We start from the raw sequence: 24,161 nt of genomic DNA, 5'->3' as shown, positions 1-24,161 counted from the left end.
GTAGGTCTGGGGAAGGACCCAAGAATTTGCATCTCTGACAGTTTCCCAAGTGATGCTGACAATGCTGCTTTGGAGACTCTGGCCTGTATAATCTCTATATTCATTTTCAAGCTTAAAATCTCTGAGTTATATGAGTTTTTTTCACTTACTTAAAATTTTGAATGGAAAGTTACTGAGTTTATATTTATGTCACTTGCCAAAAAGGCCCAGGCAGCTAGAGAAATGTGTAGAAGTAAGCCAGTTATAAAACTTTAAAAGTAAGTCATCGGTGTGCTGTCCCAAATTTCAGCTGCTGCCTCTGGATGTCCTTTTCCTCAGTGGCTTTTTTGGCTAAAAGTAACATTACATTTAAGTTCTAGATAGAAGGAATTTCTCAGAAATTCAATTTTGTCACAATAAGTCAGCCATTTGTCACTTACCAAATAATCGATGCTCTCAGTTAAGTGGGAACTAGTCATTAATAATGCGTTCACTAGCCAATAGTTATGCTATGATATTTGAACAGTGCGTGATATATATTTGTTTAAATTTTGTGTTGGAGTATAGCTGATTAACAATGTTGTGAGAGTTTCAGGTGGACAGTACAGGGACTCAGCCACACATACACATGGATCCATTCTCCCCCAAACGCCCCTCCCATCCAGGCTGCCACTTGACACTCAGCAGAGTTTGCACGGATATATTTTTATTAAGCTTGATTTTCCTTCCAAATAGGCAGAGGTTTAGTTCTGTTCTTCTCATTTTAAGATGGGTTTGGGGATTTAAGGTGGGTTAGAGGGATCCATAAGATCATGGTATCTGGTCCCATTGCTTCATGGGAAATAGATGGGGAAACAGTGGAAACAGTGTCAGACTTTATTTTTTGGGGCTCCAAAATCACTGCAGATGGTGATTGCAGCCAGGAAATTAAAAGGTGATTACTCCTTGGAAGGAAAGTTATGACCAACCTAGATAGCATAATCAAAAGCAGAGACATTACTTTGCCAACAAAGGTCCATCTAGTCAAGGCTATGATTTTTCCAGTAGTCATGTATGGATGTGAGAGTTGGACTGTGAAGAAAGCTGAGCGCCGAAGAATTGATGCTTTTGAACTGTGGTGTTGGAGAAGACTCTTGAGAGTCCCTTGGACTGCAAGGAGATCCAACCAATCCATTCTAAAGGAGATCAACCCTGGGTGTTCTTTGGAAGGAATGATGCTGAAGCTGAAACTCCAGTACTTTGGCCCCCTCATGCGAAGAGTCGACTCATTGGAAAAGACTCTGATGCTGGGAGGGATTGGGGGTAGGAGGAGAAGGGGACGACAGAGGATGAGATGGCTGGATGGCATCACCGACTTGATGCACATAAGTTTGGGTAAACTCTGGGAGTTGGTGATGTACAGGGGGGCCTGGCATGCTGTGATTCATGGGGTCGCAAAGAGTTGGACATGACTGAGCGACTGAACTGAACTGAACTGAAAAGGATCCATAATGATGTTGAAACATGGAAGACAGGCAAAGAGTACAAGGATCAGAATCACACAGCACAAAAATAGAAAAGGTTCATAATGCCTTGCAAGTACACTTATTCACTAATTCATTCTTTTTTTATTCAAGAAAATATATTAAATATATATATATACACACATATATATAAAATGTGAGGTTATGATGTCTAATCTCCATTTTTAGAATTTATAGAAAAGAGGCATAAAGTATACTGTAAAGAAATGGGATGAGAGAAATGAGAAATACTTTGAGCATTGTTAAAGTGGGTAAGATTTGCTGAGATAGGTGGGATAATGTATACAACACCAAGCAGATTTCATTCTGTTTTTTAAATCTGAGATCGTCTTGCCCAGAGACAGGGGCATGAAAGACTAGGCCGGCATCTTCAGTAAAGGCCAATTTTTGTTTCTTGAACAGGCAGAATAATATTATACTTTGCACAAAAGGGTGGTCTATTATTCAAACCCAGGGTGGTGAAAAAAGAGACGTTATATCACAACTCTCTACTTAAGCTACAATATGTGAGTAAAGAAGTTAAAAAAAATCAGTAACAGCAGAGTATTGAAATTGTCTTTTTGCTCGTCTCGCTGCCTCCAGATTCTGAAGTTCTCATGAGCAGGAGCCTCAACTCAGAAGGCCTGTGATTCCAGCAAGCAGCTCACACCTGGCATGGCAGGAGCTCAGAACGGCTCACAACAGGAAGATGCACTGTCTGTCCCTTGTATTTATATATGGACTTTCCGCTTTCACAGGACATCATTTGATTGGTACTGGGAACTGAAAATATTTATACTAGGAAGAGTGAGCATGTGGACTTGTCTAAGACAAAAACAAAAACTCCCAATGTTGAAAAACATCTGCAAAGCTCATAAGAGAAGAATCAATGAAAAATGAGAGATTCTGCAGACCCAGTTTTGGCTGTTCTCAGGCACTCTCTGCCTAAACATTGTGACAAGAGCTCTTATGCTACTTTTTTTTTCCACCTTCCAATGCTTTATTATTAAATATTTCAAACATATAGCAACATCAAAAGAATTTTCTGAACACTCATATACCCACCCAAGTTCTAACAGTAGTATTTTCCTATATTTGCTGTCTCTCACAGCTATTTACCCACTCATGATCATTTCAGGCTCTTGATTTATATTGGCAAATATTCTTTGAAACATGTCCTCAGTGAATGTACAGTTCTATCCCCAGGATATCAGAGCACTTGCTACAGCTCATTTCTAAAGCTCTCAGAGGAATATATTTCCAAGTGTGGGAATTTCTTTTCCTTTCTTATGCTATCTTCCTAAAAAATGTTTATTTATTTGTTTTATTTATTTTTAGCTGTGCGGAGCTTTCTCTGGTCGCGGTGAGTGGGGGCTACTCTGCAGTTGCAGCGCAGGGGCCTCTGGTTGTGGCAGCATCTCTGGCTGCGGAGCCTGGCTCCAGATGAATGGGCTTCCGTCGTTGCGGCACATGGGCTGAGGTGTGATCCCCAACGTCTTGTGGGATCTTCCCCAACCAGGGATCGAACCTGTGTCCCCTGAATCGCAAGGCAGATTCTTAACCACTGGACCACCAGGGAAGCCCCTCTTACACTACTTTTAGACCAGTCAGAACTCTGTATTTCCTCCTCACATTGCCTTGTAAAATGGCCATTATATACACTGGAAACGTTGCTCTTTGTACCTCATCACTCTCCTCTACCCATCTTCTGGGCTTTAACGATTTGGGGCTCTCAATCTGTGGTCCATGGACCACACTCCACAAACGGTCCAGGGATGAAGGTCTGTTTCAGTATAATCAGTTTCCTTTGTAATCCTCTATGTTTTACTTCATATTGAAAGAGTTACTCTGAGAATAAATCTGTAGGTTTCATCAAGATGGCAGAAGGGACCATGGCACAAAAACAGCTACAAACGTCAAGCTGCCTTGGCTGAAGGATGCAACTTTATTACCTTTATTCCTCATTAGCCAGAGTCAATTTCTCATACCACACGTATTTCATTTTCTTCCCAGAAGATTGGTTATCTAGTCCTGATCATTTCCTAGGTCTCAAATAGAACTAAACACTCCCAGAAAATGGTACTCCTGCCATCACTTTAACAATCGCTAAATTATCATCCACAGTCTATCTGGAGTAAAAGTAATTCTGCGTTACATTGACCATTGAGGTTAGAAGATCTTTAGCATTCAAAGATTTTTAGTTTTAGGGTTATGCCTTCTTACGGGCTGAAGGTTCGTGTCCCCTCTGCCCCAGATTTATATGTTGAAGCTCTAACCCTGGGACCCTCATGAAAGGATTAGCATTCTCATAAGAGGAGGACAGGGAAATGTCACTCTTTCCTAGGGCAGGCACGAAGCAAAGGTCATAAAGAGAAGACAGACGTCAGCAAACCAGGAAGAGGGCCCTCACCAGACACTGAATCTTACAGCTCCTTGCTACTGGACTTCCCAGCCTCCGGAACCATGAGAAACGAATTTTTGTTGTTTAATCACCCAAATCCGTGGTGTTCTGTTATAGCATCCAGGGCTGATTAGGCCAAGCCTCCTCTCCTTTACAGGTCTTTATCAGGAACACAGCGCTCACCAGTGCCACACGCTTTTATAAAACAGCAACTCTCTAAAGGAAGCATCACTTTGTAAAAATTTTTATTGAAGTCAGTTGATTTACAGTGTCATGTTAATTTCTTCTACACAGCAAAGTCACACACACACACACACGCACACACACACATACTCTTTCCCATCATGGTTTGCCACAGGATGCTGAATACAGTTCCCTCTGCTATAGTAGGAGCGTGTTGTTTATTCATTCTCTACATAGTAGGTTGCCTCTGCTAATCCCCAAATCCCAACCCTTCCCTCCCCTTCTCATCCACACTCCTGCCCTGTTCTCTATGTCTGTGAATCTGTTTTTGCTTCACAGATAATGTTGGTTTGTGTCGTATTTTAGATTCCACATATACGTGATATTATATGACTTATATCTTTCTCTTCCTGACTTACTTGGCTTACTATGATAATCTCTAGGTCCATCCATGTTGTTGGAAATATTTATTCCATTTAAAGAAAGTATTCCTTTCTAAATACTGTTTTCAGCATGGTTCAAGAAGATGCCCATAGATGCAAAAAAAAAAGAAATCCCACATTCTCCATTTCTTCATCATTCAATCCTGTTGCCATCACCAGCTAAGAGGCAAGGGAGGAATTTCAGGTGTAGTCAGCTTAATGCATATGGTTTGACATTTCTCTAAATATCTCAAAATTTTGCATCTGGACAAATGGCTAGATCATTTACAGATAGAACTGAAGCTGGTCTACCCTTAGGCTGAGCTCACTATGTCAAGCCCAGTGCCCTTCAGTGGCAGCTTTGTTTATTCCTACTGAAACCACAATGGTTTCAAGGCTGAATAACTCAGGGTAACTAGAAGAAATGGAAATTTTGTATGGAAGTAAAATTGCCTCTTCACAACATCTCTCTCTTCCCATGAAAACACCTCTCTCAATATTTTTCTTTACCTTTCTTCCTCTGCTAAATAGTCACGTCTGTATCGAGAGATGCATGTTCTCACCGCGGACCAGGGTGGGATGGGGTAGCCAGCCAGGAGGAACACAGGACTGGGGCTTCAGTGGCCCATCTTGCTTCCAATGTCAGTGAAAATCAAGAAGCTGAAGATCAAGACTGACAGGATTTCAAGCTGGGTTAATTCCAATGAATAATATTCAACATTCATGAGATGGAGGTACTCTAGCCACCCCTTAAAGGCCCATCAGCTCATGGTGAAAATCCAGGCTCTTCCAAGACCTTCTGAAGACCCAGGATCACCTGCAGACGATGAGGGGGTGGGGTGGGAGCCACGCAGCCCCTGAGACAGGTCCCTTTACCTCTCCTCTCCTCTGTCACTGAATCCCTCTGGTTGGCTTCCCCCCACCTGGTGCCCTTGATTTTGCCTCTTTTCCTTTATTCGGATCCAAGCCCCTGACAATCGCCATAAAAATCAGACTCCTAGGGCTACAAGGACTTAACTCCCCCACTGCAGCACCCGCATTAGGTCTGAATGATTGAGACGGGAGAGAACCGAGCACTCGCATGCAGGTTTGTCTCGGTATTTTCGTGTGTGTGTGTGTGTGTTTTATTGTTTTATTTTTAACTGAAGGATTATTGCTTTACAGAATCTTGTCGTTTTCTACTGATGCTCACATCTGCTCTGAGCACTGCAGGCCCAGACTTGTTTTCCCAGTTCAGAGAAGCAAGACCTCAGCTGTAGGGAAGCATCACTGCGCTTGTCTCCGGGTCTGTAGGTGGAATGGGAGTCACCCTGGTGGTTCTGACACCACGTGGAGCAAACACCCTCCTGGCTCTTTCCGACTTGCTTGGGAGAGATCGGAACACCGCCTTTCAGGTGAGAGATGTGTGGCTTTCTTCTGCAATCCTGAAGAATGCCCAGCAATCCTTTTTTTTCTCCCAATGGCTTTCAGATGTTTTTGGGAACATGAAAAGTACAAAGGAGAACACCTGCAGTGGCCTCTTTGAAGTTAAAACTTGACAACGTCTCATGGGAAGCAATGCAAATTCAGGCTTCTGGGGCAACTTGATCCAGTTCACTTTCTGTTGTCACCAGATACATTCCCATCCACCTTTGGCGCGAGCTTGAGATGAAGATGTCAGTAGCCAAAGACCAAGGGGAGAACTACTGAAAACCGCCAAGCATAGGATTGACTGTGGCCAGCTCCTGGCCTTGCTCGACGCTTGCAGCTTTTCCGAAAGCTGTAGCTCCGAAGCTGCATGGAATAGGGCTCTAAGCCGGGCCTTGAAGACATACATCGTGGTATCAGGAGGCCCTGATGCACGGTTTTTAGTCTGTCCCAAATCTAGAGGGCAGGTTTTCACCTGGGTGGCCGGAGCCGGGCAGGTTGTGGCCGCACGTGGTGAAGGAACGTCTGAGTGAAGCCTGGAGGCGGAGGAAGCGGCCGGGGCTGCGCGCCCGCCACAGACTTGGTTCCTGGTCCGACAGGAAACCAGGCACGCTCGGCGGTCCGCGCCAGGCTTTCTAAATCAACATCGTGAGTCTTCTCTGCTGCCTGTATCTGAATATCTGCATTCCTGACTACCTGGAAAGCAGGCCTCCCCTCTTCCGCTCTCCGGGAATCAAGTCCTGGAGTTAAAGTCTCTGGGATCCCACCTACCTTCTCAGAGACCCTGGCCGTGGTATTTTTAACTCCTTGTGATTATTCGGTGAGGGACTCTTCCATGAATAAACTTAATACCTTTTTTACTCCACAAACATGAAAAGTTTCTGAAGGCTGCCGAAGGATGTTTCGTACTGTGCTCCTAGCAGTGAATAGGCCTGCCTTTTTCTGCCGATATGCGCGAGCCGAGGTTGACTGCCAAGCTGAAAATTCCCAGGCTGAGGCCAGTATACTAAACTCCTAGTTGAACAACTAGGAGTCCCAACCCACCCATGGGTTGTGAATCAATTTAGCGCGGAGCGAGAAGCACCTTTTTTAAAAAATGAAAGAGTGGAGTGGAAAGCGGCGGAGTTCCCTGCATTTACTAAGAGTCAGCAGTGTTTTGTGAAGCTCTCATCTGAGTTCACAGACAAACTGCTTGTAGGCTCCGTCTTGTTATGGAAAACGTCTTTCTTACTGTGGGCTGCGGTCATCATTTTGAAGGCCACTGCGCCAAAGCCATGCCAGAAACGCTGAAAGGAGTGACTTGCTTAAGGAAATAAAGCCCTTCTGATTCCTGACTGTTGTCCAGAGTGCTGGCTAAGAAAAGGGAGGGGACCCGGAGACTCACGAAAACTGGACACAAGCCCAGGATGGGGTTTCAAGCCAGCAGCTTGCTGGCCAAATGGGAGGGTTGGCAAGTGGACAAACAAGGGTTTATTACTGCTGCTTATTAGCTGCATGAAGACCAAGGGATTTTTAAAGCAATCGAGCATGTAGGATAGTAAGCACCAACTAGAGCCCCAGGTACGCCACTTCACTTTGGGGGTGATCGTTCATAAACTGCGTGGCTGACAATTTGCACCAAGTTCCAAATGCTTAGTAAATGCAAACCAAGGTGTAGGTATGCCTGAGATGCATCTTCTTTCAGGATGAAATGTCAAAGATGCCCACCACCTGGTCATTTTCACCCACAGAAAGGGCAATTTTATATGGCTCTGCCTTCAAAGAACTTGCTTTCCAATCTTTCTTCAGTTTGTAAAATGCGCAGTGTATGTCTATCTATCAGTCATTTTTGGGGGGAGTAGGGCAAGGTAATAAGCATTAAAATACAAGTTTGCCTTTCAGAAATGAAGCAAAATGTAAACCTTATTTAAACTGCACTTAAAGAGACAAAAATTCAGAGTTTGGGGCTTTTCCCTGTCGGGATGAAAAATCTAACAACCCACAACTTCACCCAGAGATTCCCCTCCCCCACCCCCCAGCGAAGACGCTTGCTGTCTCTCATAAGAAACTTCCTTATTTTCCAAGGCAATTTGCTTGGAATTTTTTCTTATTTTCTACCCCCTGATTTTTCACTGTCGCAGACAGCACTTATTCTTTTGGAGATTATTTCCTAGTAGAAAAAAAATAAACCAAGCTGTGTTTCCTTTTTATTTCCTCAGCTGCCCAGAAACGTGTCTGCAAGGCAATCAAGTTTTCCATAATGTCTGAGCTGAAAAAGAAGTGAGCCAAGAAAAATCCCAAAAACACTGGCAGAAAGGAAAATATTTGGTGCTTAGTTGTGTTTCTTTTTTGATAGGAGGGAGGGGAAAGAAATCTTCTAGACAGTTTGCTAAGTTACTTTAATGAAATGTAACGCATTTGTCACGTACAGATTTGTGAGTTGGACCATAAAGAAGGCTGAGTGCCCAAGAATTGATGGTTTTGAACTGTGGTGCTGGAGAAGACTCTTGAGAGTCGCTTGGACTGCAAGGAGATCCAACCAGTCAATCCTAAAGGAGATCAACCCTGAATATTCATTGGAACGACTGTTGCTGAACCTCCAATATTTTGGCCACCTGATACAAAGAGCTGACTCACGGGAAATGACCCTGATAATGGGAAAGATTGAAGGCAAAAGGATAAGGGAGCAAAAGAGGATGAGATGGTTGGATGGCATCACCAACTTGATGGACATGAGTTTGAGCAAGTTCCAGGAGAGAGTGGAGGACAGAGAGCCTGACGTGCTACAGTCCGTGGGGTTGCAAAGAGTGGGACGTGACTTGGCGATTGAACAACGACAACACAAACAACACCACACGTGTCTCTCTTCACGGGCCATGGGGCCTTTAGCGAGGGGTTTGCCTGCTCCGGGCCCTTCTGCAATGTCAGAATCGACAAAAAAGGCATCTGTTGACAACATGTTCTTTCAGGTCAGATCACGTCCTAGGCATGTTCCCTGTGAACCTCAACAACCATATTCAAAAACATTTGGAAACAAAAATTCTTTCTTAGCTGCTGCTGCTGCTAAGTCGCTTTAGTCGTGTCCGACTCTGTGCGACCCCACAGACGGCAGCCCACGAGTCTCCCCCGTCCCTGGGATTCTCCAGGCAAGAACACTGGAGTGGGTTGCCATTTCCTTCTCCATCTTTCTTAGATATTCAGAGTATTTTTGTCATTAAAGGTGCTATTTTCCTGACCACTCAATTCAGTGCCTACTCTAGGAGACGTGGTGCACCATAAAGTGTTTATGCGTATACATGTGTGCTCAGTCGTGTCCGACTCTTTGCAACCCCATGGACTGTGGCCCATCAGGCTCCTCTGTCCATGGGATTCTCCAGGCAAGAGTACTGGAGTGGGTTGCCATTTCCTTCTCCAGGGACCTTCCTGAGATAGCACCCACATCTCCTGCGCTGGCAGGTTGGTTCTTTACCACTGTGCCATATTCAGGGGTTAAAATACCCTAATTAATCAGAAATGGAAACAAACATTCTTTCTGCCAAGAGGAGCCTGGTTTTTCCAGTAATTGTTGCTCCTGGGCTGGTGTTCAAACCAGACCCTGCAGCAGAATCACACAGCGATGACGACTAACCTCGGAAACTTCACGTGGGGATCCCCAAGCCATCAGCTGGCTCCAGAAGCTAAGATTTTCTATGTTCCCAGGCGTGAAAGAAAGGACCCTAACATGGTCCTTAAAATGTCTCTGGCTATCCTACTGTAAGGAAGCACCGCAGGGACTCAGGATGTCACCGAACTGAGCTTAGCCAGACTGTTCGCTCACTTGGGATTGGCTAAACAGAAGATGTCGGATGACCACACCTGTGTCTTCTTTACACGTCACCACCCTCAGCGTCCCTCTGGGGACCTCTCTTAACTTGTAGGGAGGTCCACAAGATTGCTTTCCTCCCGAGACAGAAGGGGAGAAGCCAAACTACACATGAGCCCGGAGTTCAGGGAAACTCTTCAACAGAATCGCCACCACTTAGCAGTTCAAAGACTTGAGAAGAAAGCTGTTTTAAACCCTGGGCTCTGTCGCCTCCTTTTATTAGCAAATGACACAGGGCTCCACTTGGACCTGCCTCAGAAGTGAGGTGCACATTTGCCCTCAAAGCTCATCGGTCTCCTGTGAACACCTGGGGTGTTCCCTCATTCGCTGTCAGTAAGGGTGCACGTTAGCCAGCGTGTGGCCACATCTGCCGAAATTCCCAGGACACAAAGCCTCCGGCCCCACGACCCCACCTCTTGGCATTTATCCCACAGGCACATATTATTCACATATGTATTCATGTATACATGGCATACACATTTGCTATGGCTTGTGTGACATGACAACAGTCTGGAAACAAATGTTCATTAACAGAAGACCTGATGAGTAAGTGTCTGCACATCTAATCATTCTACTAAAATGTGGCGATTCAAAAGAGAGCAACATAGTGTGATTTAAAGGTGTATGGAGGGGTATGGAAAGATGTTGAAGTTTTGTTATTTAAGGAAAAAGTAAGTCACAGCATGATATATAGAGTATGATCCATTTGTGTAAAAGATGCATATATTTATATGTATCTACTATGTACCTATCTATCCCAATATGTCTATCTATTTGTCTAGGATCTATCTATCCATCTCTTTATCTATCTATGCCTGTGTTTCATGTAATATTTACCTACATCTATATCTATAATTATGTAATGTAAATGGTATGCATGCAAAACTCCTAAAATTATATAAGAAAATGTTACCAGTAGGTCTGGGAAATACTTTTGACTTCCATTGTCATAGCAACCTAGACAGCATATTAAAAAGCAGAGACATTACTTTGCCAACAATGGTCCGTCTAGTCAAAGCTATGGTTTTTCTAGTAGTCGTGTATGGATGTGAGAGTTGGATTATAAAGAAAGCTGAGCACCAAAGAATTGATGCTTTTGAACAGTGGTGTTGGAGAAGAATCTTGAGAGTCCTTTGGACTGCAAAGAGATCCAACCACTCCATCCTAAAGGAAATCAGTCCTGAATAGTCACTGGAAGGACTGATGCTGAAGCTGAAACTCCAGTACTCTGGCCACCTGATGAGAAGAGCTGATTCATTGGAAAAGACCCTGATTCTGGGAAAGACTGAAGGCAGGAGGAGAAGGGGATGACAAAGGATGAGATGGCTGGATGTCATCACTGACTTGATGGACATGAGTTTGAGCAAGCTCAAGGAGTTGGTGATGGACAGGGAAGCCTGGCGTGCTGCAGCCCATGGAGTCGCAAAGAGTTGGACACGACTGAGCGAATGAACTCACTCAGCTACTGCGCAAACTGCATTAAGGACTCACCTAACATCTGACTCTAATCCATGTATTTTGGAGGGAAGAGGCTCTGAACCGAGAGGCAGATCTGGTCCCTCCTCTGAGCTCCTGCTCACCAGGGGCAACCTGCCCTGTGCCCTCTTCCCCGACTGGAAGCTTTAAGCCCCTGCTCGGGGACGGGGTCTGTCTTGCCCTCATGAATAAGTCCCTGGTTCTCAGCACAGCACCTGGCAGATACTGAGCAGCCAATAGATCTGGTTGATAAAAAAGCCAGCAGCCTCATCCCAGCTACAGTTCTAACAGGGCCATGACATGTTAGATCTAAACATCAACAAGGGAAGGAGGGCAACTTGCTTTGACGATATTAGCAAAATTAGTCATAAACCAAAAATGCAGAAAGGAAGGAGTGGGTTCCATGTGGTTGGAGGTCTTTGAACCCACCCTTTGGAAGACTTTTGAGACTCTGCTCTCGTTGTCTCAGTTCTCTGGATGTCAAAAGCCTTCTCTCTCTCTCTCCCTAGTAAAGGCAGCTACTTCTGCAACATGTGTTTCACTGAGATGTAAAAACTGTGCTTGCAGGAATCCAACTGTTCCCCTAGCAATTCTGGGAAAAAGCATTTTGGCAAAATGCTCATTTACATTGATTAAATTACTTCCTTCGCAGAATTCGATGGGGTGGGGAGTGAGGAAGGAGGATTCAAGAGCACAGGGTAAATGAACTATGGAAAACCACCACTCTGTGGAGCAGAAAACCAACAGAATGCTGTGGGAGGGAAGGTCGAGGTTGGTGGGGGCAAGCTGGCCCTGAGGTCCTGGACCTGTAAGCCAGGTGGAGGGGCTCTCCTGGACTTGGCTTGAGAAGCCTTGCCTTGTAGTGGGTGAATGCCTTGTAGTGGGTGAATGCCTTGTAGTGGGTGAATGTCTTGTAGTGGGTGAAGTCAGGGTGTCCCAAGTTCAAATCCAACATCACTACTTCCTTACTGTGCAACCTCGGGGAGCTGACTTACCCTCTCTCAGTTCCCCATCAGTAAAACGGGGGTCACCATTGTTTCGCCTCACAGGGGGCTGTGAAGGTCCAAGGAGCCATCTGTAGGAAGTTTCTCCTGGGGGTTAGGGGGAGATTGGATCCATGTACATGGACAGCGGAGTCCCTTCGCTGTCCACCCGAAACTTCCACAACACTGTTAATTGGCTGTACCCCAATACAAAAGAAAAAGTCTACAGTCTGAAGAACAAAAGAAGTTTCTCCCAGGTACCATAATCATAGCAGGGGCCATGCTTTCGTGTTTGTAAATAACACTGTAAGTCGTTGTTGCTGTTTAGCTGCCAAGTTGTGTCCGGCTCTTTTGTGATCCCATGGACTGTAGCCTGCCAAGCTCTTCTGTCCATGGGATCTCCCAGGCGAAGAATACTGGAGTGGGGTGCCATTTCCATCTCTAGGGAATCTTCCTGACCACGGGTTGAACCCACGTCTCCTGCACTGGCAGGCGGATTCTTCACCCTGAGCCACCTGGGAAGCCCAACAGTATAAATACATCCGGATAAAACGACACTAGAATATTATAAACACGGGATGTTAGCGCAAATTTGGACCAGTTCCTTCTGCTTCCCGGCCCTTTCAGTGATTCATGCTTCTCAGACCGTGTGAAACTTTGGGGTCCCATAAAACACACTGAGGCATTTCAAAGCAAAAACAGAAGTTTGGCCACAGGCAAGCATTTTATTTAAAACTGAGCAAATTTTACCAATTTTCCAAAAAATATACAATGGGATAGAACCGCTCCGCTGCCCAGTTTTTGTGTGTTTGGTCCTCATGTTTTTTGTACCTCCCACCACTCACAGGCCTGTCCCAGAATCAAGAGTCAGAATCTTGGCTGGTTTCACCCCAAGTTAGGTGCCTGACTTGAGCATGTTTCCCGCATCACTATGTTTTGTTGATCTAAGAGTTTGATGGCTTCCCGACATTCTGAGAGCTTCACGGGTTTGAGACGGTAGAGTCAGGCTGGTAACTAGGCTATGGAGCTTCCTACCAGCATGATCCAATCACACACAGGTCCCTCCCATCTGGGGCTGTGCCCCTGGGGACAGAGAAAGAGAGAGCAGTGAAAATCACCCAGGAAAGCCCTTCTCTTTCTCACTTAGGCCACCTGAGCCACCACAGTACTCTATTATTTTGATTTAAAACAATATGTCATGTTCAACATATGGAATAAGCATGAAAGTCAATATAACAAAACCCAAGGATATGCCTCTTCAATGGATGAAGTCTTATCAATGAATCAAAATTTTACCATTCTGCTGGATTTATTGTTTGTCAGCCCCAAGCACATTTTTATTCTATTTAAATATATGGAAATCTGTTCTTTCACTAATTCAACGTTAGAGAAGATGAGGTCTGATTAATTCGGTTCTCTCAACTGGAATTTAGGCAGATGGTATCATTCCCTGAGCCTGGCAATGCTGGTACTGTGTCCTCAAAGGTCATTTAAGCTGGCTATGCCCAGGCTATGACCAGGGCAGCAAAGCTGATGCCATCTGAAGTCTGAAACATCAGTTCATCCTAACGGCCGATTCTCCACAATCCCTCCCCTCCCACGTGTGTCCTGGGTGATCTGACTTTGCCACTCCTTCCATCAGGATCTGGAGCTGACGTCCCTTCCCTCTGAGTTAAGGGCTTCCCTGCTGTCTCAGTGATAAAGAACCCTCCTGCCCATGCCCAGACCCGGGTTCGATTCCTGGGTCTGGAGGATCCCGTGGAGAAGGAAATGGCAACCCCTCCAGTATTCTTGCCTGGGAGATCCCAGACAGAGGAGCCTGGGAGGCTACAGTCCATGGGGTCACAAAGGGACTGGACACGACTGAGTGACTCAAAACAACACAAGCATGTAACCCAGCTCTGGCCAATGAGATGTCAGAGGCAGTTTGCTAGAGGTAGTTGTGGGGGTGGGTGGGTTTCTGGAAGAGATGTTTCTCCCTGTAATGAAGACACCAGAAGAGAAATTTTTTCTCTTCCGGGCTTTGGATGCAGTTGTGCAAACCACAGGATTTCTGGAGATGTGATAATCTGTGACTCTTTGAGGGGACAATCCTGGGGATGAAAGGCGTTGGTGGGGTGGTGTAGGGGGCAGACCAAGAAGATGGCATCTGGAGGTCTAGGCCAGCCGGAGAAGTAACAGACACGAACACCAGCTACCTCCACAGTTCCTGCTTTGTGGGATCACACGCCTTTGAGTCATTTTTGTCTGGAATTCTGTAACTTTCTGTCAAATAGCTCTAACACTATTGATATGTGACCCCAGTGAATAGAGAGAAAGCTTCCTCTTAACACTCTCTGGATATTACTTTCTCATTGAGAGTCTAGCTCTCAGCACCATCAGCCAAGTGTTAAAAGAAACAGGAGAGGGATGTCTTCACCCAAACGAATGAAGATGGATGGCCTGGGAGTTCAATAAAATCCTTGTTAGCTGTCTGAAATACTGCATCCAAAAAATGTCCCTGTAACTACGACAGCAACACACGTTCCTCACATATTGGTATTTTCAATGTTGCCTCAGGTCTGAGAACTCATCACCTCAGTTCCTGGAAACCCAATTTAAATGTATGAAGAAGTCTGATACTCTCTACAGTTGGTCGAATGTGGGCACGTCACTCTATTACTGAAACCAGCTCGAGATGCGAGACAAATCTGAACACACACAAGAAACCTTTTGAGAAGTCAAATATTAAATAATGCACATTAATGGGTGATGTCTGACAGCCCACACCACGAGTGTGTAAGTAAAAGATGTACACGTGCGTTTTTGTTTTGGGAATACTTAAAACACAATGATACACAATTACAGGACGGTAAGTACTGGGCAGTTAAATGGCGACAAGTATGTGTGCTGAGGTCTTGATTTGCATGCAACTTCCTTAACTGGTATTAAGTTGAGTGATGAGACAGTGCTTTGATGGCCACATAGCTTAGCATTTTAAGTATACAGGCACGTTTTGTTCAGCAGTCAAGTTTTCCATTTAAGGTAATTACTGTGCTACGAACTTTCTACTTACAATTTTTCTTCTGGTAAGTTTTCTTAGTAGAACAACACCGAAGGGCTATTTTGTACGTTTGAAATCCGCTGAAATTTGCTCGCCTCCCTCATTTTCTTTGACCCATACGAACAGACACAGTGAAAGTGGGGACTTCTCACAGCATGGAGCATTGCGAGGCCAGCCAGGGGTTCCTGAGCGTTGGGTCCCAAGCTTAGGCCCACCGTGTGTCCTTGGGCCCAGTCACTGAACTTCTCCAGCAGTCCGGCTTCCTGTCTGCAAGGGGATGGGATGGAGCCAGTGCTGTCCGACAGAACTTACGCTGATAACGGTAGTGCCTTACAGCAGCACTGTCCAACATGGTAGCCGCTGGTCCCAGTTAGTGGCGGATGAGCACTTGCTATATGGCTAGTGTGACTTTAGAACTGAATATTTAATTTTGCTTCATTTTATTAATTTACATTTAAATAGCCACTTCCCTTGTGGCTCAGACAGCAAAGGTGTCTGCTTGCAATGTGGGAGACCTGGGTTCAATCCCTGGGTGGGGAAGATCCCCTGGAGAAGGAAATGGCAACCCACTCTAGCACTCTTGCCTGGACAATTCCATGGATGGAGGGGCCTCGTAGGCTACAGTCCATGGGGTTGCAAAGAATTGGACATGACTGAGTGACTTCAGGTTCACTTTCAAATAGCCACCATAGCTAGTGGCTGCAACATTGGGCGGCACAAATCCTTCTTAGGCAAATGTTATTTATTCCTACTGCCCCAACCTTCCACTTAATCTTCTCATTCCGCTGTTCATCTGCTCCCCACCCACCGACTCTCCACTGTCTTTGTATTTTGCTTAGAATTCAAGGTCAGATACGCCTCCAGTACCATTCCACCATAGAGTCAAGAGCTCCGAATTAACCTGCAGCATTAACTCGCTTCTTGAGATGGAGAAAAAAACAGGTCTGGAGAGCCTCTTTGATCTTCCATTAGAGCCCCACTGGAGAGTCAGGAGTTATTTGGATGGGATGAGAGCTGACATTTATTGAGTCAAAAGGCAGCACTGATGCGGCTTCCTATTTTAGGATAATGCCTGCTTCAGTTAGAAGCGCTGCTGTCCGAAGGCTCTGCTAATAAACATTAGCCACGTTGTCAGGAGGGGCAGTGCGTTTGCCAAGCTTCGTCTCCTGTAATTACGTGGTGTGCTTCCTACCATGTGCCAAGACCCAGAACTAATCTGAGACTGAGAATAGGAGTAAGCTTCCCTCCTCTTCTAAAAAGAGCCCAAGTCTATGAGAGGAGCCTGGCCAGGGGCTAAATGTTTATAACACACTGTGAACATCCCATAATCAATGTTACTACGAGGAGAGAGCAAGCTAGGGAAGCTTCCAGAAAGGGAATACCACGTGAAGGGTGGTGAAGTTGATGAAGGTGGTCAGGATGGAGGACAGGGCTCCTTCAGTCCTGTCAGCTAATTGGGGCTATCATTAAATTCATTCATTACCATTTTAAGTTGCGGAGAACAGAGCAAAACATTAGCGATTAGTGATTCTGCCATCTCTCACCAACTAGCCCTGCAGCTAACCACTTTCTCAAGTAGGTAAAACGAATTCAGAACTTTGGGTTCTGAATCTCTGCTTATTTCAAGGAGCAAATTCCCTTTCTTGATAAAGGATGAGAGTTTTCCCTCTTCCCATCCCACTCATCTCTAACTCTTGGGTATAGTAAGGCATCGCTGACAAGAAGCAGCATTCTGAAGGTATGGAGTGCAAGGCACCATTCACGGATTAGAAGGGAGGAAAAGAAGGAGGAGGCCAGATAAACAACAAGTATAGTCATTGTAAGGCTGATTTCCCATCCAAATAAAATCCTCGTTCATCACCAGAGTCACTGAATCTTGGCATTGCAACCTCACTTCTCAGAGTCTGCTGCTAGCCTCTGGGAAATGGACATTTCGTCTCTGAGAAGTTTGCCTGCCTGCATTTTCCTTTCCTTTAGTGACGCCGTTGGGGCAGATGAACAGATACGGCTGGTGCCCGCCTCCCTGATGAGCTGTGGAAAGCTGTTTCTGTGTTACTGTGATCATCCATTTAATTGCAGCAGGTAGGTGCTGTACAAGCAGTTACCTCGCCCTCCCTCCTGCCGTTTAGAAATTTACAAGCCAAGCCTGCCAGCACCCACCCGCCACTTACCTTCACCTGTGGCTTTGACAGAAGGCAAATGTTTGTTGTATGTTTCTGTAACGAGCTGTATTCGTTTACAGGGCCTCCTTGTCATTGTTCCGTCGCTCCGTCGTGTCCGACTCTTTGCGACCCCACGGACTGCTGCACGCCAGGCCTCCCTGTCCATCACCAACCCCCGGAGCTTGCTCAAACTCATGTCCATAATGGACAGGGAGGCCTGGCGTGCAGCAGTCCATGGGGTCGCAGAGTCCGACACAACGGAGCCACCGAACAATGACAAGGAGGGTGCTGGCCCAGACAGGATACTAAGGCCCTGTAAATGAATACGTGCTCGTTACAGAAACATGCAACAAACACTTGCTTTACGTGAAAGCCACAGGTGAAGGTAAGTGGCGGGTGGATGCTGGCAGGTTTGGCTTGAGAGATGAGGCTGTTCTCACCTGCTGTTGATAAATCCCTATAGGAGGTTTCCAACCTCCTTCCCTCTGTTTTAGACAGTCGTTCACGCATGTTGCTGTACACTAGAGTCATCTGGGAAGGCTTAAAAAATCTAGATGTCCAGGTCATTTCCCAGACCAATTAAATTAGAAGCTTGGGGTAACTCAGCTCTCAATATTTTTTAAACTCCTTGGGTGATGCTGCTACTGCTAAGTCACTTCAGTCGTGTCGGACTCTGTGCAACCCCATAGACGGCAGCCCACGAGGCTCCCCCGTCCCTGGGATTCTCCAGGCAAGAACACTGCAGTGGGGTGCCATTTCCTTCTCCAATGCATGAAAGTGAAAAGTGAAAGGGAAGTCCCTCAGTCGTGTCTGACTCTTAGCGACCCCATGGACTGCAGCCCACCAGGCTCCTCTGTCCATGGGATTTTCCAGGCAAGAGTACTGGAGTGGGGTGCCATTAAGTTTAAGACCCTCTGCTGCAGACTTCAGAGCAGTGGTTCCTAATTTTGGAGATCTAAAAAAATACAGATTTCTGGGCCCCTCCTCCGCATTTACTGAATCACCATCTCCAAGGGTGAATTTTGACCTTTAATTTTAAAACACTTCAAAGCCCGTCTGATGCCTGCCCTTAGTTGAAAACCTCTGTCTAAAGCACCGAATTTCAACTTCTCCTCTGGTGTGCATATGAAATGTGAGAAAGAAGAAAATAAAAGAATATGGTCCACTAAAAACTGTGAAGAGGCTATTTACTTTCTGGGATATCTTATTTATTTTTTTTTTGGTTTCAACTTTTTATTAAAGCGTAACACGCTTAGAGACACATACACAGACTCTAAGCATACAAAGCATGCAATCAGTACTCAGATCAAACACCAAAGCTGCCTAATCACTCAGAAGCCTCTCCCGGGAGCCCCAGGACCCGTGGGAACCACATGCCTGATTTTAAATATCGCTTCTGCTTTTGGAAGTTGCATTTGTCTCCATTATCAAATTGCAAGAGGATTGGCCTATTTAGATGCAAATAATTGTTGACAGATAGTTAAGAGGTCAGTTGTATTTTGAGGGCAAATGGCCTGATACACAGACTTCTAAGACTGGTGGCTCAGACGGTAAAGAATAAGCCTGCAGTGTGGGAGACCTGGGTTCCATCCCTGGGTTGGGGAGATCCCCTGGAAGAGGGCATGGCAACCCACTCCGGTATTCTTGCCTAGAGAACCCCATGGACAGAGGAGGCTGGTGAGCTACAGTCCATGGGGTCATAAAGAGTTGGACATGCCTGAGCGACTAAGCGCAGCACAGGCCTAATACATCTTATATTGGTCTTTTTTGTGGTTATTTTAAATAAGAGGGAATTCCCTAGCGGTCCTGTGGTTTGAACTCTGCTCTCACTGCCGAAGGCCCGGGTTTAATCCCTGTTGGAGAACGAAGATCCTGCAAGCCATGCCAAGCAGCCCTCGCCCCACCCCCACCCCCACCCCCCCAAAAAAAACTGGAAAAAAAAAAAGGCTGGAATTAACACATGCCTGCTGTCATGCTGCGTCTCAGTCATGTCTGACTCCTTATGACCCCATGGACTGTAGAACCTGCCAGGCTCCTCTGTCCGTGGAATTTTCCAGGCAAGAATACTGAAGCGGGTTGCCGCTTCCTACTCCAAGGGTTCTTCCTGACCCGGGGCTGAACGTGCATCTCTTGTATCTCTTGTGTTGGCAGGCAGCTTGCTGATGACTGCCCCACCTGGGAAGCCATATACATACTGATGTATATGAACTAGATAGCTAATGAGGACCCGCTGCACAGCACAGGGAGCTGAGTTCAATACTCTGTAATGACCCATATGGGAAAAAAAAATCTTGAAAAGAGTGGCCATGTGTCTATGTATAACAGATTCACTTTGTTGCCCACCTGAAAATCGTAAACAACTATACGCCATACAATTAAATAAGTAAATTAAAAAAAAAACCCAATGAAATAAGAAAGAAGAAAATGAAAAAAATACTTGCCCAGGCTTTCGTAGATGTGACTCATTGGGTACAGTTTCCCAACTCCCTATAACACGCGCCCTCAGCCTGTGATGAGGCTGCAGTGGTCGGAGCTGCAGTCACCTCCACTTACAGAGATGAAAGCTCGGAGCCTGAGCTGGAAGCCAGGAGCCAAGACACACTGTCGGTCCCTCTTATGCGGAACACCCCTCCGTCCCACACTCTCTCCTGCATTTATAACCAATCGACGGTTTAATCTGTAAATATAAACATGAGGAAGGTCCCCAGGCATTCACTCACACTGCAAAAATCTGATCATGCACTGCAACTGCTTTGGCTGCTTCTTTAAAAATCCATTCCCCAAACACTGCATAAACTGTCACTTTTAAATCACATAGATGAGTTTTTAGTTAATGTGGGTTTTTTTTTCTCTAATTAGAAAAGCATGTTATATTCATGGTAGAATAAGATAACAATATAGAAGAAGTGAAGAACTCGGCATCACACGTCAGGGTTGTTTAAAGGCAAGAAGGACTTCAAGTAACTTGGCTGGGAAGTCTCCAGCCTTGCCTGGAGGAAGAAGTCAGTTACTTGATATTTGGATGCTTTTCAGGAGATTTGATGTCAATAACTTATTTCTAAGCAATTCGAAGTATCCTGGAGTTGGATACTCCATTCAGTACATGATTCATACAATTTGAAAGGATCAATAGCTATCTGATTTCAGGTTTTCATCGATGACCAGGTATACTGCATTTCCCCACAATTTTTTAAAAACATTTCCTCTGATCAATGAAACTTTACTTTTTTTTTTAAACTACATCTCAATAGTACTGACTGAAATTATGGTATTTAGAAATTTATCATCAGGACATCTGAATTCTTAACTGAGATTCCAAGAAGCCTTGAGGTTTCTGGGCAAATGAGACATTTTTTTTTTTAAAGCAAACATAGCAGAGTTTATACCTTTAAATGCATGTAGTTCCACCCCCCCCACCCCCCCGGGGGAGGAAACTGTGTACCTTTTTCAGTGTGTTCCCATGGCTCACAATATGCTGGGGGAATTACAGGAAGCAAGGGCAGGCGGCTTGGAACGGCCCATCCCAACCCTGCCTCTCAGTTCCTGAACTAAACAGGAATTTTCTCAGTCAGCAACAACTCTGTCTAAAGCCACTGATTACATCTCTGAATCTGTTCAGAGACGTACGGTCTTCTCCCTGTGCCTCAGGGGAGAGCAGAAGAACCAAAGCACTCTGCTTGGGGAGCTTGAGAGAGGAGTCAGGTACCGCCCGCCCTGAGCCCACGTGATGGAGTCCAGGGCGGCCGGGCACCCAGGGCTGCGCTCTGTGATACCAGGAACGAGGGGACCGAGGCTTCCTGCAGGACCCCAGACACGGCGGCTCAAAGGAAAGTCATCTCCTCTGCTTAAACCCTCCAACATGAATTCTGGCATGATCTACCCATCAGTCAAGCTGATGCTTTGTCTTCCACGTATCTTTCAAATCTCTCATCTATACAAATCCATGATAGAGGGGTACCACGATATTTGCAATCATCTCCCAATTGACCAGCATTCATTTTGTTTCCAGATACTTCTTTCTTTCACTGCAATGATGATGCCATAACAATCTTGCATACAAAATCGTGCATACTGGTGCTTTTATTTTTATGGGCTAGTTTCCCAGAAGCTGAGTCATGTAATATATATGTGTGTGTGTGTGTGTGTGTATTAATAGTTTGCTTTTCAAAAACTCACAAGACCACAGTAGGGCACTATGTCTGCACCCCCTCTGCCAATCTCTCCATCTACCAAAGAACCAATCTGATGGGAGGGATAATATCTCATTGCAGGGCTCAATGACAGCGTCCCCAAAAGATGTGATCATAACCTAATCACCAGACTCTATAAATATGGTCTCATTTTAAAAAAGGGTCTTTGCACTTGTGGTTGCCAAAGGGACGGGAGATGGGAGAGGGATGGATTGGGAGCTTGGGGTCAGCAGACGCAGACTATTATAGATAGAACGGATAAACAACAAAGGCCTACTGGACAGCACAGGGAACTATACTCAATATCCTGTAATAAACCATCACGGAAAAGAATAGGAAAAAGAACGTATAATCTATAACTGAATTACTTTGCTGCACAACAGAAATTAATGCAACATTGTACACTTTAATAAAAAAGTAAGAAAATAAAAATTTTTTAAAGGGTCTTTGCAGATATAACTAAGGAAATATAGATGAGATCTTCTTGGATTATTTGATGGGCCCTAAGCCCTGGGGAAGGAAATGGCAACACACTGCAGTATTCTTGCCTAGAGAATCCCATGGACAGAGGAGCCTGGCAGGCTACAGTCCATAGGGTTGTAAAGAGTCAGACACGACTTAGCGACTAAACCACCACTACCACCACCAAGCCCAGTGACAGGTAAGCTTGTAAGAGACACGTGGGGGAAGCGGTGAGGACCGAGTGAAGAGAAGGTAGAGGGTGGAGTTAAGCAGCCACAAGCCAAGGGAAACCTAAGGCCACCAGACCCTGGAAGACAAAGGGCGGAGTCTCTCCTAGAGCTTCTGGAGGGGCACGGCCCTGCCCTGGACGTTGGATTTTTCAGCTCCAGGACTCTGAGAAGAATTTACTTCTGCTGTTTTAAGCCACCAAGTTTGTGGCAATTTGTTATGGCATCCCTGGGCAACCAGTATTCATTGTTATCACATGTTTTTCTGAAAATGACTGAAGTTAGATATCTTTTTGTGGTTTTTATTGGCCATTGGAATTTGCTTTCCTATAAATGTACTATTCCGATCTTTCTTCCACTTTTCAAAGGCTGTTTTTTTTCCTAACAATTCTGATGAATGTTATTTAAAAAAAAAAAAAAAGGCAGATATTAACCCTTTGTCTGCCATGTGTTGTAAGACATCTGTTGAAGTTTGTTTATGGCTGTTGGGTCACACGGTGAAAAGAAATTATAGGGTACATACAGCATACTCTTCTTTTATCCCTCATGAGTTAGTTTCCTGTTGGTTACAAACGTCTCTCTGATATCTGGATGATAAAAATATTCTCCTAATTCTCCTTTGAAATGCCTGTGGTTGGCACAAAGATGGTCCCCAAAGACGCCCATGCTCTCATCTCTGGCGCCTGTGAAGATACTTCCTTCCACAGCAAAAGGGACTTTGCAGGTGTGATTAAATGTACGGGCCCACCTCATTAGGACTGACTCAGATGTGTTCGTTTTTTTTTTTTTTTATAGCTGAGTAATATTCCATTGTGTATACATACCATAATTTCTGTATCCATTCATCTGTCCATGGATATCTAGGCTGCTTCCATGTTCTAGCTATTGCAAAAAATGCTGCAAAGTGGAGTACATGTGTCTCAATATTGTGTTGGTTTCTGCCATCCATCAACATGAATCAGCCACAGGTATACACACGTCCCCGTCCTCTTGAACGTCCCTCCCACCCCCCTCCCCACCCCACCCGTCTGGGTTGTCACAGAGCCCTGGGCTGAGCTCCCTGTGTCACACAGCAAATCCCCGCCGGCCGTCTGTTGCACACAGGGAAGTGTACATGCTTCCATGCTGTTTTCTCAGCTCGTCCCGCCCTCTCCTTCCCCCACCATGTCCGCAAGTCTGTGCTCTCTGACTGCATCTCCATCGCTGCCCTGCAAATAGGAATATCAGTACCATCTTTCTAGATTCCATACACATGTGTTAATCCTCCAATAATTTTTTTTTTTTAATATACAGGTACTGAGAAGGGGAGAATGGCCTGGATTCTCCAGGTGGGCCAAATCTAGTCCTAAGAGCCCTCAAGAAGGAGATCCTTTTCCAGGTGTGGTCAGAGGGCAATGCTACCATGGGAGGACCATCAGAGAGCTGCAATACTGCTGGCTTTGAGGATAGAAAGAGTCTACAAGCCAAGGAACGTGGACAAGCCTTGGGAATGGGGAGGAGGTGGATTCTCCTTTAGAACCTCCAGAAAAGAATGCAACCCTGCCTAGTCCTGTGAGACCCAAGCCAGACTTTTCACCTACAGAAATATTAGGGGGAAAAATTTGTTTTCCTTAAGCCACTAGGTTAGTGATGATTTGTAATGGCAGCAGTAGAAAATGAATGCATATTTATCGCTCGATTAAAAATGTGTACCTTTATCCATGTATAATTTATGCTAAAATAATTTTATTGAGGTATAGTTATTTACAATGTTGTGTTAACTTCTGATGTAAAGCGAAGTGACTCAGTTATACATATATGCATTCTTTTTCATCTTCTTTTAAATTATATTTCATTATGGGATATTGAATATAGTTCCCTGTGCTATGTGGTAAGACCTTACT

At 45.1% G+C, this 24,161-nt stretch overlaps 1 protein-coding gene across 7 annotated transcripts in view; it reads right to left on the bottom strand.

Annotated features, from left to right (window-relative positions):
* THRB (thyroid hormone receptor beta) overlaps window positions 1–24,161 on the bottom strand; it is a 439,443-nt gene that overhangs the window by 179,453 nt on the left and 235,829 nt on the right. The gene's annotated exons all lie outside the window — the stretch shown is intronic.

Source organism: Bos javanicus, chromosome 27 (genome assembly GCF_032452875.1).
Source record: "Bos javanicus breed banteng chromosome 27, ARS-OSU_banteng_1.0, whole genome shotgun sequence".
NCBI lineage: Eukaryota > Metazoa > Chordata > Mammalia > Artiodactyla > Bovidae > Bos > Bos javanicus.
This window is presented reverse-complemented; position numbering and strand designations above follow the sequence as displayed.